At 42.3% G+C, this 21,420-nt stretch overlaps 1 long non-coding RNA gene across 1 annotated transcript; it reads left to right on the forward strand.

Moving 5' to 3' along the window:
• The first annotated feature begins 597 nt into the window (after positions 1 to 597).
• Positions 598 to 18,149, forward strand: LOC125483382. Its single transcript, XR_007262337.1, has 3 exons — positions 598 to 697; positions 16,742 to 16,861; positions 17,836 to 18,149. It is a non-coding gene; the product is annotated as an uncharacterized LOC125483382 (long non-coding RNA).
• The last annotated feature ends 3,271 nt before the right edge of the window (positions 18,150 to 21,420 follow it).

Genomic DNA, 21,420 nt, shown 5'->3' on the forward strand with positions numbered 1-21,420 from the left:
GCCACAAACATTACATCAGACAGACAGGAAGGAAGCTAGCCATCAAAAAACATGAACATCAACTAGTAGCAAAATGGCATGATGAACTCTCCTTAATATCTGTGCATTCAGACAATGAAGGCAATTTAACTGGGACAAGGTAACCATAGTAGCCCAAGCCAAACATAGACACGCACGGGAATTCCTAGAGGCATGGTTCTCCACCCATACTTCAATCAACAAACAGACAGAATTGGACCCCATATACAAACCCATACAGGTCAAAACCGGAAATGACACTACTCACCATAACGGACCAGACAGTATAAATTCCAAGCAGAGTAGAATAACATCGCTTCGTTGGAGGCTTCACTGATGATGTCACCTAGCATGGTGACGAAACATCTGAACAAAAACAAGCCAGCTTGGTGAACAAGTCAACAACCGCTGCTAGACCTGCTGTGCTTTTCCAGCAACTTTGTTTTTCTTCCTGATTTAAAGCATCCGCAGTTCTTTCGGTTTTTATTTAAAGTTGTTTGGAAGATTGAGTTCCAGATATTCCTGCTATTCAATTCAGTGCCACTAGATGGAGCACAAATACTGACTAATGCCCAATGACTCTACTGCACATTCAATGTAGTTTCCTCATGCCGTCAACAGACTTGGTCCTCCAGAATGGATTAGCTGGGCCTGTGTCACAGAAGCCTTGACCATCTGGGTAGGTGAACTAATCTATACCTATTTTTATCCCATCTGAAGACAGAGCTATACGGAATCTGTAAAACTAGCAACAACGATTTTGCCAGGCCCATTCACTGGACCCCTGAGTTAGTATTAAGGAACTACACAGCTTCAAGTTCCAGTTTTGACCCAGAGGTTAATGAACTACACACTTCATTGACCCTTTCCATTAGCATGAACATAAAAACTGAGAGAAAGAATGACATGTATTCATATAATACCTGAAGATATCCCAAAGCCTTGCACAGCAAATTAAGAACTTCAGAAGTTTTGTCAGTGTTGTAATATAGTAACTATGGCACCCACTTATTGCACACTAAGGTCTTGCAAACAGCAATTAACTAAATTACCTTATCTTTTTAGCTGTTACAAACATGCAAGGAGAAGTAGGCTAGCTCAAAATTAATCAACTTATGCACACTCTCTGTTTCCTGTTAGCTAACCAATCCTGCACCTATGCTAAAATGTTACCCCATACACCATCAGCTCTTATTTTGCATAGCAACCTTTGAGGCATCTAATCAAAAGCTTTTTAGAAAGCTAAGTACAGCACATCCTTTGGGCTTCCCAATTACCTACATTGCTTGTTATATCCTTAAATTACTCTAAAAATTTAGTCAAATGTGATTTCCCTTTCACAAAACCATGTTGACCCTGCCTGGGCCAAGACCCAAAACGTCAGCTTTCCTGCTCCTCTGATGCTGCTTGGCCTGATTGTATTAAGATTTGTACACCCACAGTCTCTATGTTATAGAAATAATGAACTATGGAAATATCCACAGCTTTTTCTAAAAGATATTTCTATTCTCCTCAGATCTAGTAAATGCTTGCTTTTTGTGGTAGAACAGCTCTGGGTTATCGCTGAGATACAAAGAATTTCACATTTTCCTTTTGGGCTCTCACTGTAATGGACTGAACTACATGGTGAAAATTTACAAAATCATTGTAAAATGGTTTTTTGGAGCAATTTTGACAACTTTGTTGCACATCATAAGCTTAAATTAGTCTTGGCTTTGAGAAGCTGCCTTCACCTGACCCCCTCTCAGCTGCATCTCACGCACCTAGACAATCCATCCCAGGACAACCAACATCAGGAGTTATTAGGCTAGATAACCAAAAGCTTGGTCAACATGGTCTTCAACGAGGGGAGAGAGAGACTGAGTGGTACAGAACGCAATTCGAGAACCTGCGGCCTGGGTAGTTGAAGGAGCAGCACCAAACTTTAACATCTGGGATGCTCCACGAATCAGAGGAGCACAGATATCCGGGAGAGTTGTAAGGTTAGTGGAGATTAAAGACATAGGGAAGGTCAAGGTCATACAGAGATTTGTAAACAAGGGTGAGTATTTTGATAATGGAGAGATGATGGCCCAGTGGTGGAATTTGAATTCAGTAAAAATCTGTAATTAAATGATGAGTCTAATGATGACCATGAACCCATTGCTGATTGTCGGAAAAACCCATCTGGTTCACTAATGTCCTTTAGGGAAGGAAACTGCAATCCTTACCTGGTCTGGCCTACATGTGACTCCAGACCCACAGCAATGCATTTGACTTAACTGCCCTCTGGCCAATAAACACTGGCCTGGCCAGCGACACCCTCATTCTGTGAATGAATAAAAAAAATCTAGTCATTGCTCAAATGGGAGCCAATATAAGTCTACTTGCAGAGGGGTGATAGGTGAATAGGTCTTGCTGGACATATGGCTGGACATATGGCAGAGTTTTGAAAGGCAGAGCAGAAGGTCAGCCAGGGGTGCATAAGAATAGTCAAATCTAGAATGAACAGAGGCATGGATGAGGGTTTTGGCAGAAGAGAGCTGAGACAGAGACAAAGTTGGACAATGTCATGGAGGTGGAATTAGGCAGTCTTTATAATGGCAGAAATATGAAGTTGGAAACTGATCATGATATCGAATGTGACAGCAAGGTTAGAAGCAGACTGAAAAAAAAGCAGACTGTTTAGTCTCAGACTGTTGCCAGGGAGTTGGATGGAGTTGGTAGCTGGGGAACAGAATTTGGCCCAGAGACTGAAAACAATGGCTTCAGTTTTCCTGATTAATTGGATGAAATTTCTGTTCATCCAGTACTGGATGCTTATAAGCAATTTGATAACTTTGCAACAGTGAAGATTTCAAGAGAGGTAAAGATAAGGTGGAACTGGGTGTAGCCAGAATACAGGTGAAAACTAACACTTGGATCTCACATGACGATGCTGAGGGGCAACATGTAGATGGGAAATAGGGTGGGGGGGGGGAAGAGAGATCTGGCTAGAGAGACAAAAAGAGAAAATTGCGTGGGAGGAGGGAAAGAAGCCATTGCAAGTGATTCTTTGGCTATAAATAGTTAATTATAACTTAGTTAAGGCTTTGAGATCTGTGCTGTCAGTAGTAGAAGGACTTTGAAGAACGTTGGTGTGGTTAGCTCTATCAAAGGCTGCATGCAGACAGCTCAACAAGGATAAGGATTTATCTTTGTCACAGTCAAATAGAATTCAACTGTGTCTATGTGAGTTCTTTCACAACTACAATAGGTGGCAACTGGTTTGAAAGGAATCAAACGTGGAGCTTTGGGAAAGATGATGATGGAATTGATAGTTGATAACATGTTCAAAGACATTGGGGAGGAAGGAGTTGGTACAGTAGTCTCCAGGAATGGTGGGGATCAGTGATAAAGCAAGGATAAAATATTTGCAATCACAATCAGCCAGAAGTGCCAAGTAAATAATCCGTCCTGTTCCTGTCCTGAGGTTGCCAGCATCACAATTGTCAGTTTTCAGCCAATTTAATTCACTCCATGTGATGTCATGATGCAGACAAATTCATTGGACATGGTAAAGGCTATGGGCCATGAAACACCACAGCTGTCATACTAAAGACTTGTGCTCCAGAACTAGCTGCATCCTTAGTCAAGACATTCCGTACAGCAATGTTACTGGCGTACGCCTGAAAGTGTGGAAAATAGTACTGTGAATGAATAAAGCAAGAAAAATCCAATCCAGTTAATGACCACACTGGCAGATTATTCCTATCTTCAGCAAAGTGATAGAAGGTGTCATTGACAACGTTGCAGCCCAACAGTTATTCAGCAATAACCTGCTTTCCAACGCTCAGTTGGGGTCCCAGTGGGAATATCCAGCTCCTGTCATCCTTGTTGTCTTGGTCCAAACATGGAAAATTAAGAATTCGATTCCGGGACTGAAGATAAAATGGATTATCTTTGATATCAAGGCAGCTTTTGAACGAATGTGGCATCACGAAGTTTTAACAAAACTGAAATCAATCAGGAAATCTCTCCACTAGTTGGAGTCATATCCAACACAAAGGAAGATGGTTGTTATTGTTGGAGACAGATTATCTCTGCAGGCGTTCCTCAGGGCAGTGTCCCAGGCCTAGCCATATAAATACAGTGACTACAAGTGTAGGTCAGAGTCTGGGAAATCTGAGGCGAGTAACTCATCCCTTGATTCCCCAAATCAATGAGGTAAAAGTTAGGAATATGATGGAAGACTCTCCATTTATCTGAATGAGTGCAGCTCCAACAACACTGAAGAAGCTCAAGACCTTTCAGGATGTAGCAACCAACTCAAAATCAACTGTCCATCTTGAACATTTACTTCCTCCTCCACTGGTGCAATGGCAGCATCTATAAAGGTCCAGACCAATGAATGGCAAAGGATTGACAAATGGTCGGGGGGTTTCCAGTTTATAAGTCTGCAAGTGGTGACAGGAACAGGGACAGGTGAGCTTATGGAGGAAGTTTAGCTCAAGCACAAGAAACATTAAATCAGAAGTTTCAGGAAATCAGAAGCCAATGCAGTTGAACAAGGGCTTGATGCAAGACAGCATTAGAGTGACAGTGTTATGGATTAGTTAAAGTTAATAGAGGGAGGACAGCTGATCAAGAGAGCTCTGAAGTGACACTGACATATCAAATAGCATGAAAGTTTGGTTACTGTTGCTGGTGCAAGAGCAGGGTTCACAGAAAATCATGAAAACCAGAAACACAGAGGGAGTCCATTTTCTCACCACTTACCTGCATGAGCTTGGCTCCAATAACAGAAGGCCCACATGTGCCTGACGTTGAACAGCAATCCCCTCACTTGGGCCCAAGAATCTGAATATCTTCCCCTTCCACATCATCCATTCAGTCAAGTGTTGACAATCCTGATCTTTCTCTCTCTGTCCAGTCTGAATTGCGCCACGAGGAATAATCCAGAGATTGCTGGATTCCAGATTACTGGAACCCTGAAGGTTCTGTTCCTTGAGAGTTTAGCTTTTTAAAAGTTTTTATCAGGTCCTGGCTCCTACTTCCACCTACGTCATCATTTCCCATGTGAACATCTAGCTGCATTCCCTCCCATCCCTGAACCTTTGCTACATGATGTCTAGACAATAAAAAAGCACCTCTGATTGGTGCAGTGGGAGTGTGCTGGGCCAATAACCCAGAAGTGGATGATTGAAGTCTTTCACTGCTGTGTGAGATTGATCTGGATTCAATTCCAGCCTCGGGCACCTGTCTGTGTGGAATGTGCACATTCTCCCTGTGTCTGCGTGGGTTTCCTCCGGGTGCTCCGGTTTCCTCCCACATTCCAAAGACATGCAGGTTAGATTGACTGACCATGCTAAATTGCCCATAGTATCCAGGGATGTGTAGGTTAGGTGGATTAGCCGTGGGAAATGCAGGACTAGGGTAGGGGGTGAGTCTGTGTGGGATGCTCTTTGGGGGGGTTGGCGTGGAACCAAATTATCCACACTGTAGGGGTTCTATGATCACAACAGAGAGGGGGCATATTATCTAGGACGCTGGACAGTGTTTAAGATATCTGGCTTTCTAACTCTGAACCCTGTGCCAGCAACACTGTAATTCAATTCTGAATCTCCCATGTGTAACTCCCCAGCCCCTTTTTGAACCATAGAATCACTACATCCCACCCAGAGCCATTCCCCTAACCCTGCAGTTCCTATGTCTAATCCACCTGACCTAAACATCCCTGAACACTATGGGCAATTTAGCATGGCCAGTCCAACTAACCTGCACATCTTTGGAACGTGGGAGGAAACCGGAGCACTTGGAGGAAACTCACGCAGACACAGGGAGAATATGCAAACTCCAAACAGTCGCCCAAGGCTGGAATGGAACCTGGGTCCCTGGCACTGTGAGGCAGCAGTGCTAACCACTTTGCCACCGTGCCACCCAGGAAGATGGGAACTCCTTTGCGCCAGAAATGAACGGCGACCTAAGGATCTACAGTCCTTGGTTGCATATAGAATATTAAGATACAGAAGGCGGCTATTCCACCCATCGAGTCTGCGCCAGCTCATCTGAAGTTTCATGTTTACCTTCCTTTGTGTCACTGTTTTTATCCATATCCCCTCAACCCGCCAGGCAACCCCAGGAAATATGGAATGATTTATTTCTAACATTCCTTCTTTGGCATCCAAAGGTGCAGATTCAATGCTCCTCTAGATATTCCATGATACCAGACTGTCCTATTGGGATCATTGCAGCCAATGGGCTGTAATGGATTGTATGTGCTAGGTTTCCCCTGAGTGGGTTGTGGGAATAACATAAAGGACTAACAACTATATCTCCTGCTTTGGAGATGAATGATTGCAGCCTTGGAAGAAATCATCATGCTGTGGTTTATCAGACTGTTAAGTGGCCTTGGAATCCTTCTACAATTTCACACTAGACTCACAAACAGGTGGGGCTGCAAGAACAACTGGGCCTGTTCATCTCTAGAGATTTGTAAAGCACTGAAATTGTTAAGTCACAAAGCAGAGCTTTCAGATTCTCACGCTTCTGCCAGCAGTGTTCACCACTTTTTCCTCTTGATTTCGATGTGGTATTGTTAGATGCTAAGAGCATTTCTGGTTTTAACTGAAGACAGTTTGCTGCTTCGACAAAGGAGAAGGTGGGCGGACCATGTTGCAGTTAGTCTCTAATTGGCCTTTTAGTGTTTAAAATAGTGTATGTGTCCTGTCGAGTATGTATTGTGGTGATTAGTTTATTGCTTACTTGTGTAACAATGTAACAAATAGCCGTATAGGGTAACAGCACCTTCTGATTCCGAGGCAAAATTGCTATTGCTAAGCCACAGATTCTTTCCATGTGTCCATCAGATTGCAAAGTAAACAATGGTGTGGTTATAAATATGATACTGTCACGAATGGAGAATAGAATTGAAATAACTGCACAGAGGCCGGTATCCTGTCACCAAGTCACCCTTTATTTATATGTGCACAGTACATAGGCTCCAACCAGCCAGCTCAAAGCCAGTCCCTAGACTGAGGAGACCTTCTGAATCTCCTGTTTGTGTCTGTCAGCCAGGGCTTCCTGATTGGCCCAGGTTAACAGCCCCAATTAGAGAACTCATAGCCAATGAGATCTACCTGGCCTGGTTCCAATCACTACAGGAATATAGAAAGGAGGCAGTGGGATAGTAACAATCTGTTGGACTAATAGCCAGAACTCCGAACTTAATGTTCTGGGCACATGGGTTTGAATCCCATCATGACTGCTGGTGAAATTTGAATTCAATAAAAATCTAGGATAAAAGGCTGGTCAAATTCAATAATCTGAGGAGATTTATGTGTAGCATCAGCATTAGCACTGGGATAGATTGAGTGTGCCGTTAGTTCCATGTAATTCTATGAAATTTCAAAATGAATCCAAGTTGAGCAGAGTGTTAGCACACTACATTTCTAGCATTTTTTCAATACTGTTCGGTTTTAGTCCAATCATAAAATAGCCTCATTGAAGTACAGTCAGGTTCCAGTCTAGGGTAAGGACTTCTACAGTTTTCTAAGTCTTAACTTCAGAATATATTATTCACTTAACCTTATCATCTTAGCCATACAATTTAATGGAGAACTGTTACTGAGTGTGATGCCACAGTTGACCTCAAGCTGACTGCAGTTTTATAAATGATGGTGGAGGTGATGGGGCTCTTAAGTTAGCAATTAATGACCACTTAAAGTCTTCTTTTAGCCCCACTGCAATTTTCCTCGGTGGACAGGGGGAAAGAGCCCAGTTTGTAGCCAACTAGGTCCGTGCTCCTCTCTCCTGGTGGGATAGTGGAAGTATCTGATATCTCTGATTTCTTCCTGCTTCCATTGGAGCCTACTGCTCAGGTCCTCTCACCCTTGTCAACACCTTCCATGCACCCCACCCACTCCCACCCCCCACATCATGGCAAATCCCTTTCCCACCATCCCAGTTTGTGCAATGCTGTCTCAACTCATTTGCCCTCTCTCACCACTTTATAGAGCCAAATAGTACTTTGGCCCACCATGTCTATGTCGACCGAAAAATGCCAAATTACATTGATCCCATTTACCTGCTTTTGGTCCATAGTCTAATATGCCCTGGCATTTTAAGTACTCATCCAGATCCATCTTAAATGTTGCGAGAATACTTGCCTCAAACACCGTCTCAGGCAGCACGTTCCATTTTTCTAGCATTCTCAGGTGTCCTCTAAATAACTTATTCCACACCTTAAACTTACACCTTTTGATCTTAGATATGTTGCCATGGGGATGAGATTCTCACAATCTACCCTGTCTATACTTACGTGACATCTATGAATCATGTGTTCAGTCTGAATCGTTCGCTTTTTATTTCTAATTTCTTACCACCCAGTTTCAAATTCTGGTCATTGGTCTACCTCCCAACTGGTCACTCAACTGGTTTTCTCATGCTTGGAATCGACTCTAATATTTTTCCAATAATAAATGTCATGTTAACTCACCTATAGTTACCATTTTTATGAATAAGGGTACTACATTGACTTTTATAGAATCTAAGCATTATTGGAAGATCGCTACCAGTCGTCTAATTAGTGCATTGTGTTATTGCATTGCAACACTATTTCTGTGGCTACTTCCATTAAAATCTTAGGATGCAACCCATCAGGTCTAGGGGATGTATTGGCCATTAGTTGTCCAGGTACTTTTTATCTAGTGATAGTTACTGTATTTATTTTGCAACCATGTGCACATCCCACCTTACCACCAACATTTACACCTCTACCCCTTTGATTATTTAGTAATTTTAGAATGTTGTTTGTGTCACCTAGTGTGAAGACTGAAACAAAGTATTTATTCAACTCCTCTGCCATTTTCTCGTTCACCATTATTATTTCTTCAGCCTTATTCTTCAAGGGACCTATGTTCACTTCTCTATTCCTTTTCTATATATATAAAAAGAAGCTCTTAATTTCCATTCTTATATTACTTAGGTTACCCTGATAGTTTATTTTCTTGCTCCTTTGTTTTGTCAGTTTTTGTTGGCTTTTACAACTTTCCAATGCTCCGGTTTGCCACTAATCTTTGCCAGATTGTATAGTTGTTTTTTTTTTCAATTTGATACTATTCTTAACTCCCTTGGTTAACCATGGTTGGTTTATCAGCTTTCTAGAATCCTTCTTTCTCACTGAGATATATATTTTCTGTAAGTCGTTAACTATTTTCTTAAATGTCTGGCATTGTTCCTCAACTGATTTCATTCTGTTAAACTCCTTCCCAGTCCATTCCAGCCAACCATTTTTTGTAAATACCCTTATTTAAGTTTAACATGGTTGTTTCTGTCCCATGTTTCTCATTCTCAAATTGTTAAATGCTGCCATGTTATGGCCAATGCTACCTAGGGGATCTTTTATTCTGACATACTTTATGAGACCAGTCTCATTACACATTACCAGATCCATTACTTGTGCCTGGTTGGATCCACAAGTTTGTTCTGGGAAACTATTCTGAATAAATTTGATGATTTCTTCCTTGTGACTATTTGTGTCAATTTCATTTTTTTTTCTATTCATTTGTGGGATATGGGTGTCGCCGACTGGCCAGCATTTCTTGCCCATCCCAAGTTGCCTGTCAGAAGGTGGTGGTGAGCTGCCTTCTTGAACCGCTGCATTCCTCCTGCTGTAGGTTAACCCACAATGCTATTAGGGAGGGAATTCCAGGATTTTGACCCAACGACAGTGAAGGAACAGCGATATATTTCCAAGTCAGGATGGTGGGTGACTTGGAGGGGAACTTGGAGGTGGTGGTGTTCCCATATGTCTGCTGCCCTTGCCCTTCTAGATGGAAGTGATCGTGGGTTTGGAAGGTGCTGTCTAACAATCTTTGGTGAATTTCCCTACTCTACATGAAGATTAAATCACCCTTGGTTAATGAGTTGCATTTTTTTAATATGCCCTCATTCTTTCTTGACTTATTCACTGTCCTACAGAACAGCTACTGTTAGGGAGCCATTATTGTTACAGCGTTACATTTGTGTTGTTGCAAATAAGAAACTAATTCTCAGTGATGGGGTAAAAGAAATAAAATTCTGCCTTTACGTAGCAGCTTTTTTGACCTCAGAATGTCCCAAAGCATTTTAAAGTCAATTAAGCACATTTGAATCCTTCACTGCTATAAGACAGGGAAAGTTAGAATCAAATGTGCATAACAAGGTCACAGAAACAGCAAAGTAATGATGATTATATAATCTGTTTTAACGATGTTGGTTCAGGGATACAAGTTGATCATCTGCTGATCTTCAAAATAGGGCTATGGGATCGTTTAAGTTCAACTGAGAGGACAGAGTGGAATTGGAACTCATAGCTGACAACTATGGTTGAAACTGCATCAAGGTTTTTATATTGCACTCAATCCATGGATTAATTGAAATCAGGATTGAAACAAAATAAATCTCTCCAATGTTGATGCACTTGTTGCAGTGCTCTGATTTTATGCTCAGTTGAGTGTTCCAATTTATTCAATATTGACAAAATAACCTTTGCATGAACCATTTGGGCAAAATTTTTCTCTGTCTTTGAATAACACGCTCCTTTTTTTGTACACAACTGTCGTTTTTAATCTTTTTGTTAAATAAAGTATTTAAAGATTTCCGAACAGTCATATGATGATGATTACCAGCCTTGACAGCAAGCTCGTTCTGGCTGCTAAGCCAAAAACAACATTGCTTTTATTACTGGTATTGAACCACACTATAAATGAAAAATATAAAACAAATTGGCAGTGTGTATTTATTTATGTACAGCCTATGGTATCCAGTCAATGTGGAAATGCAACAAAACTTGCATTTCTGAAACATTTTTATGGCAGAAAAAGACCTGAGGCATTTCACTAAAATGTCATTCAGACAAATGTTGACAGTCAAAGAAATAGACATTATGAGAAGTGATTAAAAATGTAGTCAAAGAGCTGAATGTTAGGGAGGCCCTTAAAGGGTCTGGAAGAGCAATGGATTGCACTTGAGTTTAAGGATGGAATTCCAGAGCTCAGGACTTGAATAGCTAAAAGCATAGTAACCAATGATGAGACGAAGGGAGTGAGGAATTGCTGAAGAGGCCAGAGGTGGGCAAAGAAACATCCTGCTGATTACCACCTACTGCCTTGTCTCAGTACTCCCTTGATGCTCCTCTAGCCAAGCTGTTCCAGTGCAGTTAAAACACTGGCATCTACCTGACAAGGTGGAAAATTAGCCAGGTATGTCCTGTACATAAAAAGCAGGAAAATCCAACCCGGCTGATTACTGCCCCATCGGTCTCCTCTCGATCATCAGTAAAGTGATGGAAGGTGTCATCAACAGTGCTATCAAGCAGCACCTGCTCAGCAATAACCTGCTCAGTGATGCCCAGTTTGGGTTCCGCCAGGGTCACTCAGCTCCTGACCTCATTATAACCTTGATCCAAACATGGACAAAAGAGTTGAATTCCAGAGGTGAGGTGAGAGTGACAACCCTTGACATCAAGGCTGCATTCCACTGAATGTGGTATCAAGGAGCCCTAGCAAAACCGGAATCAATGGGTATCAGGGGGAAAGCTCTCTACTGGTTGGAGTCATACCTGACACATAGGAAGATGGTTGTGGTTGTTCAAGGTCAATCATCTCAGCTCCAGGACATTTCTGCAGGAGTTCCTCAGGGTAGTGTCCTAGGCTGAACCATCTTCAGCTGCTTCATCAATGACCTTCCCTCTATCATAAGGTCAAAAGTATGGATGTTTGCCGATGATTGCACAACGTTCAGCACCATTCGTGACTCCTCAGTTTCTAAAGCAGTTTATGTTCAAATGCAACAAGAACTGCACAATATCCACGCTTGGGCTGACAAGTCGCAAATAACATTCGTGCCACACAAATGCCAGGTTATGAACATCACACAATAAGAGACAATCTAATCACCATCCCTTGACATTCAATGGCGTTACCATCACTGAATTCCCCACGATCAAAATCCTGGAGGTTATCATTGCCAGAATCTTCAATTGTACTCACCACATAAACACAGTGGCTACAAGAGCAGGCCAGAAGCTGGGAATACTGCGGTGAGTAACTCACCTCCTGACTCCTCAAAGACTGTCCACCATCTACAAGGCACAAGTCAGGAGTGTGATGGAATACTCCCCACTTGCCTGGATGAATGCATTCCCAACCACATTGGCACTACATCCACAAGCATCCACTCCCTCCACCACAGACGCTCAGTAGCAGCAGTGTGTACTATCTACAAGATGCACTGCAGAAATTCACCAAAGATCCTCAGACATCACCTTTCAAACCCATCACCACTTCCATCAGAAGGACAAGGTCAGCAGATATGTGGGAACATGACCACCTTCTATTTCCTCTCCAAGTCACTCACCGTTCTGACTTGGAAATATATCGCCATTGCCACTGGGTCAAAATCCTAGGATTCCCTCCCTAATGACATCGTAGGTCAACCGACAGTGGGTGGATTGAAGCGGTTCAAGAAGGCAGCTCACCACCACCTTCTGAAGGACAACTACGGATGGCCAGCCAGCGACGCTCACACCCAACAAAAAGAAGATTTTTTTAAAATGCTAAACACCAAATTGAAGAATTCTGATGAAGAGTCCCGACCCGAAATGTCAACTTTCTTGTTCCTCTGATTCTGCCTGACCTGCTGTGTTCCTCCAGCTCCACACTGTGTTGACTCTAACTCCAGCACCTGCAATTCTTGCTATCTCAAATTGAAGTACTAAGGGAGACAATGGCACAGAATGTACTCTGGATGGGGAATTTCAATTTCCATCACGAACTGTTGCTTGGTAGCACTACTGACTGAGCTGGCGAAGTCCTGAACAATACAATTGTAAGACTAGGCATGTGTCAGCTGGTAAGTAAACCAACAAGAAGCAAGAACCTACTTACCCTCGTCCTCACCAATCTACCTATTGCCCATCTGTTCATGACTGAATTGGTAGGAGTGATCCCTGCACAGTTATTGCAGATGCCCTATCTTCACATTGAGAATTCCCTCCGCTGTGTTGGTTAGCACTATCACCGTGCCTAATGGTACCTTTTTTGAACAGATCCAGCAACTCAAACCTGCATGTCCATGAGGTGCTGTAGCCCATCAGCAGCAGATTTCATGTATTCTTCCACAACCTGGAGCTGCATGGTGCAAATGATCCTCCACTGTCCTATTACTTAAACAACCAGGGGACCAATCTTGGTTCAGTGCAAAGTCCAGAAGGTCCAAAAATAAGGTGTCAATGTGGTGAAGATACACACAGGACTACTTGCATGCCGAACAGCACATGATAGACAGTGCTAAGTGATTCTACAATGAGTCAGATCTAAGCTCTGCAGTCCCATCATATCCAGTTACAAGTGGTGGCAGACAATTAAATAACTAACAGAGGAAAAGGTTTCACAGAAATCCCCATCCTCAACATGGGAGAGCCCAGAACATCAGGCTGAAGCATTTGCAAATATCTTCAACCAAAAATCTATACGAATGATTTATCTCCCCCAATACCAAATTAATTCAATCAACAGGATATCAATAAGTGGCTGAAGGCATTGTATACTGCCAAGGTTCTGGACCCTTCTACTGACAAATTATGTATTAGGACAAGCCATACAACTAGATATGCTGTTCGGTACAGCTAGAATTCTAGCATCAATGTGGTACATTGCTCAGATATGTCCTGTTCATAAAAAACTAGAGATATCCAACCCAACCAATTACCACTCTTTCAATTTGCTTTCAGTTATCAGTAAGGTGATGAAAGGTGTTTCTGACAGTGCTGTCAAGCAGCACTTACTCAACAGTACACTATTCACAATTGCTCAGCCTGGGTTTTACCTGGGCTACGCAGCTTTTGACATCATTACAGCCTTGGTCGAAACATGGACAAAACAGCAGACAGCAAATGGGAGGTGCATTTGTGATCAAGGCAGCATTTGATTGTTTATGGCATTAAGGATGCCAGGCAAGTCTGAAATCAGTGGGAATTGGAAGAAAACTCTCCATTAGATGGAATCATTCCAAGCATAAAGAAAAATGATTGTGGTTGCTGGAGGTCGATCAATTCAGTCCACGGGATATCACTGCAGGAGTTACTGAGCATAGTAACCTAGGGGAAACTATTTTTCAACTTCTTTATCAATGACCTTTCATTGGATAAGCATAAGGTCAGAAATGGGGATGCTAACTGATAATTGCACAATGTTCAGCAACATTCATAACTCCTCAGATACCGATTTTGTCTGTGTTCATTTGGAGGAAGACTTGTTCAATATCTAGTCTTGGGCTGATAACTGGCAGATAACTTATGTGCCACACAACTGTCATGCAATAACCATTGCTGACAAGAGAGAATCTAATTAATGCCCATTGACATTCAATGGCATTACATTGTTGAGTTCCCCACTATCAAAAATCCTGAGGGTTAATAGAGGCTGAATTGGACCAGCTGTAAAAATAATATGGCTACAAGTTCAGGTTAGAGGTTGGAATACTGCAGCAAGTAACTCACCTCCTGACTCCCGAAGCCTGTGCACCATCTACAAGGCACATGTCAGGAGTGTGATGGAATACTCCCACTTGCCTGGATGGGTGCAGCTCCAACAACACTCAAGACGTTTGACACCATCCAGGACAAAGCAGCCACTTGATTGGAACCACTTGCACATACTTCCAGTACTTTCACCACCAATTTACAGCGATAGGAGTGAGATGCATTGCAACTCACCAAAGCTCCCTCAACAGCAGCTTCCAAGCCCCTTATCACCACAAAGGACAAGGGCAGCAGATGCATTGAAGCAGAACCACCTGCAAGTTCCCCTCCAGGCCATACATATTTTGCTGTTCCTCCAGTGTCATTGGATCAAAATCCATTGGGCATGCAATTTTTGACAGTTCAAAAGAAATTGGATTTGCTTGTTAATACTTTCTCTCTCCACAGGATGCTGCTAGACCAACTGAGTTTCATCAGCACTTTCTATTTTTTAAATTTTAAATCTCCAGTATCTATTTTATTTTGGTTTCATTTAAAAATGAGGGTTGTTGTGTAAGAGAGGACATGGTCACAACACATTATCCCTGAAACATTAAGACCATATGAATTAGGAGCAGGTGGAGGTCATTCAGCCCTTCAAGCATGCTATGCCATTCCGTAAGATCGTGGCTGATTCATTTGTGTTTCAGATTTGTCATTCCAATCAACCCCCCCAAACTAACCTTTGATTCCCTCGCTGAATGAAAATCTATCTCTGCCTTAAGACTATTCAACTCTCTAGCCTCCATTCCTTTCTGAGGCAGGGAGTTTCAAAGTCGCATACCTTTTCAGAGAAAAACAGTTCTCCTTGTTTTTGTCCTAAAAGGGCAACACTTAATTTTAAAAGTGTCCCCTAACTCTGGAGCCACCCACAAGAGAACATTCCTTTGCATGTCTTCCTTGTTGAGACCATTCTGGATCTTGTAAATTTCAATCAAATCACCTCTCACTCTATATTCTAAAGTCCAGTGCAAACAAACTCAGCCTGTCCAGTCTTTTCTCATTAGACAACCTACTCATTCCAGGTATCAATCTAGTAAAGCTCCTCTGAACTACCTCAAATACATTTACATCCTTCCTTAAATAAGGAGACCACATCTGCACACAGTATTTGCGATATGGCCTCACCAAAACCCTGTATAATTGAAGCATAGCATCCTTACTTTGATTTGTATTCCTCTTGTAATAAAGGATAGCATCCTACAAGCCTTCTTAATGACTTGATGCACCTGCATAATATCTTTGTGACTGATGCGCTAGAATAACTAGATTGGTCTTTTTTTTGAAAATTTACAGTTGTCCTCTGTTCAAGTAAAACTCTTTTTATATTCTTCATGCCAAAGTAAACACTTTCACATTTTACTATACTATACTCCATCTGCCACACCTGTGCCAACTCACCCAGCCATTTATATCACTCTTCAATCTTATTACATATGACAACACAGATGCCTGTCACATAATACCAATTAGGAAAAAAAGAGCCATTCGTGTGGACTGTCTATTTCCCACCAGCCAGCCAATTTTCTTTCCATGCTTCGAGCTTCTACTTTGCACAATAACCTTTTTTATGTGGCACTTTGTCAAATGCCTTCTGGAAATCCAAGTGCAGCATGTCAACAATTTCCTCCTTATCCTCAGCTCATGTTATTCCTTACAAGAATTCGTTTTTATCAAACCATGCTGACTCTTCCCAATTTCCTCCACTTTTTTTCATGTGCCTAGCCATAACTGCCTCCACAGGACTCTCCTAACACAATGGTACTAACCTTACCTCTGTGCTAGAAACCCCAATTTGTACCCACCTCCTCCCAAGGTGTTTTGCAATTTCTCTGACAGGTTGATTGAGGGGAAGGTTCCTTTGTGATCAATTGTAACACCTTCTCCACTGACCTGTGTTTCTGCCTCGGTTCAAGTCATGAACATTAAAGTGAATCCAATATACCCTAGCAAGAACGGATCATGCCATGCTTAGTTTCAGTAAACCAGTAAACTGCTTATGCAGCCTCCAGTGTTTTAAACATTAGATCACCCCATTTAAACGGTGCAACAGTCAATGGATCACGAGGGAAGAGTTCGTCTTAAGCACGTTTCACAGTCTGACGCGTCGTTTTTGTCCTTTATTCAACACGGAAACCCCGGCTGTTCTTCTACCTATTGGTCGGTAGGAGGCGGAATGTAACCGTCTGTTGTTGTTTGCAGGTGTTATTCTTCCATCCATCGGAAGAAAGGCTCATGGAAAAGTAACACACACTTCACTGAAGCATAGTGACGAAATACCCAAAAGCACGATTGAGAATCTGTTCTATCAGTACATCTGGGGTCAGTATTCTCAGATTAAGTTGTTTTGTTAAATGATGTGCATTACTCAATAAATATTTTGTTTTACAGTTCTGTGTTTTAAATAATCTTCGAGGTTGCGTGATGAGTCCAATGTAACTACCCAGGCAATACAAGGAAGCCTGTATCCTCTTGCAGAAAAGCTTATGTCTGTCAGGTCCTATGTTTGCTGTCTGTCGATCTCTGTGAGTCTGGGCATGTCCCCTGCGTGAAGATGAATTCATCTTTTGCTGTGTTTGGCTGAAGTAGACAAGTGTTTTTGAATGTGTGTCTTCTTTATTGATTCATGGGATATAAGCGGTGTTGACATCATACAGGAATTGCCTTCTGGATGATGATAGTGAGCCACATCCCTGAACCTGCGCTGCCAGGTATTCCCTTATGGACCGCTAGGCCCTTACCGAGTCAACGACGCTGGAGTTGGCCTGGAATCATTACTCGAGTAATTTGGGTGGAGACAGGTGGAATACCTGCTGGAAAGAATTAGGGAATCCGCTAAGTTTTAGGATTTGCATGCAATTCAAAACCTCTACATTACTAGCCGAGCAACATAACCATCATACTACCACAGACAGACTTGGAATGCCTGTCTGTGTGTGTATGTATGTAAATACGTACGTTGTGTGTTTGCACAACTATGTGTTTGGAATGCTTTCCTTGGATAGCTGGGTACTAGGCATTCACGCATGGGTATGTGTGTGTGTGTGTGTGTGGTATATTGGAATAATGTGTCATGTGTGACTGAATGTGCATGAATGAATGTGTCTGTATGGGGGGAAAGGCGGGGGTGGGGGTGGGTTTTGATGTGAACAGCTAATTTTGACCGTGGGATTTAGTAGTAAAACATCTGCCACCTAGCCCCATGCTGTAAAACAATTAATACGTAAGAGAATCAAAATGAGTTCTGAGGAAGGGTCACCGGACCCGAAACATTAACTCTGTTTTCTCCTTCACAGATGCTGCCAGACCTGCTGAGCTTCTCCAGCAACTTTGTTTTTGTTCCTGGTATACAGCATCCGCAGTTCTTTTGGTTTTTGTAAGAGGATCAATGCTGGGCAAGTTTATTTGGAATGAATTGACGGTGCAACAATGGAAGGTCGACGTAATCAAATGATTCATGAACACAAAAGTTGTGTAAATCGAAACTTGTGTCACGTTATAACAATATGTTCTTCGATGCTGGGCTTCGGGTTTAATAAGCCTGTGAAACATGGCGTTCAGACTGTCCTAGAGGTACGGCCCTCCAGCTCGGGTGGTTTAACCAGCACGTTGCAGGTCCATCACTGTTCTTTTTAAAAAATAAAAACACAGTTGACAAAGGAACTTGCATTCGGATTTTGGCTCAAACTATTGTTTTGATTTGTCCAATTCTGTATTGCTAACCATTGTGTTGTAGGTAAAAGTGGAAAATATTTGTAAAAAGAGGGGAAAAAAAGCAGTGTTGTCTTCAGCTTCACTCGCTAATTGAACATCACGTGCTGTGCTTCCACATGGCTTTTGGAAAAAGAAACTAGCAACGGTCACTAAGTCTTTTCCATAATAAAGTTAATGAGAATGTATCGATTAAGGTGACTGACTCGCTACATTCATACCGTGTTGGATTGTTCCAACATAACCCATTCGAAACCATGTTGCTATCCAAAGCACCCTCTATAATGTAGGTGGTCGCCTGGCTAGTATTGATGAATGAAATGGAAGCTGTTTCCTTCAGCTGCAGAACATGTCAGAAGGCCTGGATTATAGGAAAATTTAAACGCTGTTATTATGCTTTGTTCAATGTTTAACTCATGACACCTAATGGCGAATAATGTAACTTTAGGTAGCCTTTTAAATGCATATGCTATAACTATAGAATGACACTGTAAAACTATGTTCTTCTGTCACATTGCAGACATATCGCCTCGCTGTGCAGTCAACAGCTCGCAATGGATTTCCTAATGGTTGGCCGCAAGACCTACTCTAGTCAGAAACAATCCCATGTTTTAACTAGGCTGGTCCCATAGGTAGAGGGTACAACGTACACAGCAGTATTAAATACAGATGATAACGCATAGGTTGGAGTCTGTTATTTACCAGGTTACATGCAGCGTTTAATGTTTAATATGGTTGTCTGGATTGTACCATGTCCTTGACTTCAGCTGTGGTCATTCTATACAATCACACACACTTTTGTAGAATGACTGGAGACTGATGACATTTCTTGGTTGTGAGAATCAGCGTGGATAACAACCCTACTGAAATCAAAGAATTGAAGTGCACACTGTTTAGAGTTGGAGCGTTCAGGGCTTCACTTCTCTCGACTTCCATGAAGGAAAGCCAAGATCGACGCTATTAAACGATAGGCAGCTTCACCCTTTCCGAATGCGTCTGTTTCCATGTGTACTAAACACTAAACGCAGTCGCCAATCCACAACAGTGAGTTTGCAATTATTAAACTGCGAAAACGAAATGTTTCCACAATTAAGTCAATGAGTCCATCTTCTGAATTAATACCAGGGAAAATGGAGTTGGGCTGCGAAGAAGTTAAGTTAACTTCCTCGATTGCCCTAGATATCTGTCTGGGGGATAATGAGGTGGAAATCTAACACGTTAACTAGCTTCCCTCGTCCCAGGCTGATTTTAAGGAGAGATAGTAAGAACTGCCGATGCTGGAGTCAAAGCTAACAAGGTGTAGAGCTGGATGAACACAGCAGGCCAGGCAGCATCAGAGGAGCAGGAAAGCTGACGTTTCGGGTCGGGACCCTTCTTCAGAATTTTAAGGGATTTTAAGGAAGAGATTTGAACTTAGCCTCGGCCATTCAGCTTTCACACAGAATATTTGATTTTTGCCCCTATCCTGTTTTCTCCCTGTAATTTACAACAAGGTGGGGATAGCTGGAAGGAGTGTGGGTATTGGGGTCAGTGTGGAGTTGAGGTGAGTAGTGGGAAAGGGGTTTGGGGGTGGGGGAATAGTGTAGGGATGGGGGGATATGGTGTAGAGGGAGAAGTGGGCGTTGAGTGTAGAGGTGGGGCTAATGGTGTAGGTTGGTAGGTGTAGGAGAGTGTGATGAGGGATGGTGGGATGGAGAGGGCTGTGGAGAGTATTGGGGGGTAGTTGTGGGGAGAGGCATAAGGGTTGGGAATGTGTTGGTGTGGGGTGGAGGAATGGTTGGGAAGGGGGAAGTGATAAGGTGGGGATGGGGAGGTGGGTAGGGATTGCTAAAGGGAATGGTGGGGGTACTGATGGACAAAAGCTATGGAGTGTTGGAGGGCTGGAGAAAGGGTGTGGAGTTGGGGAAAATACTATAACTGCAGGGAGTATAATGTATAGTGGGGGGAGGGAAGGAGGGAGGGGAGTGATGGGAAGATGGGGAGGATGATGGGGAATGGAAAAAAAGTGTTAGAAACATAGAAAGTAGAAACAGGAGTAGGCCAATCAGCCTTCTCCACCATTCAAATGACAATGGCTGATCACCCAACTCAGTAACCTGTTCTTGCTTTTGCCCCATCTATTTTTATCCTTTTAGCCGTAAGAACTGTATCTGTCTCTTCTGGAAAACATTAGAATTTTATCTTTTCTGTAAGGTCCCCTCTCATTCTTCTCTACTCCAATGAATATTCCCCAGTCTCTCTTCAGACGTCAATGTTGCCATCCCAGAAATCCATCCTGCAAACCTTTGTTGCACTCCCCCAACAGTCAGAACATCCTTCCTCAGATAAGGAGACAAAAACTGCATACAATACTCCAAGTGCGATTTCACCAAGGCCCTGTGCAGTTACAGCAAGTCATCCTTGCTCGTGTACTCAAATCCTCTCACTATGAAGGCCATGCCACTTGCCTGCTTCACCACCTGTGGCCGCTTGGGGGAGGGGTGGGTAATGGTGTCAGATTCACTCCATGTGTCAAAGCGTTTTTGGGGGAAGTTTGTTTGAAATGACTCATTATAGATTTTGAAAAGACATCGAACTGAACCATGAACTATGTTTCTCTGTCCAACGATGCTGCTTCAATCGTCCAGCATTTCCAGTACTACCCGTTTTTAATTCAGATTTCCAACATGAACAGTATTTTGTTTTAACATTAACTCAGTCTTGTTAATCAATCAGGAGAAGAGTAACATGAATAAAAGGAGAAACCAGACCTTAGGTTTGGTGGGTGATTTTCAAAATTCCGCCCAATGCCCACCAAATTCCAAAAATCTTTAATGTCCACGCATTAAATGCCGTGTGATGAGCGCATACAATGATGTTTTTAGAACCTAAGTAAATGTTCAGCTAAAGTCTTGGAAATAACATTTCATTGCTCAATGCCTGCAGGTTCGGTTGTTCTTTGGTAGAATAAATGCATGCAGGTGGAAATTAAACTGTAGATACCTCTGTTGTTTTATGAATTAGCATTTTTAAAATTATGAATGATCACCACAGGATTATCAGAAGAGATGTATAAATTAATGACTTGGATCTTAAAGTGCAGAGTAAAATTTCAAGACGTACCCACGTTACAAAACTTAGAGGATGTCAAACAGGGAAGGCCATAAACATTGCCTGCAAAAAGACATTAA

This window comes from Rhincodon typus, chromosome 1 (assembly GCF_021869965.1).
Source record: "Rhincodon typus isolate 14 chromosome 1, sRhiTyp1.1, whole genome shotgun sequence".
Lineage (NCBI taxonomy): Eukaryota > Metazoa > Chordata > Chondrichthyes > Orectolobiformes > Rhincodontidae > Rhincodon > Rhincodon typus.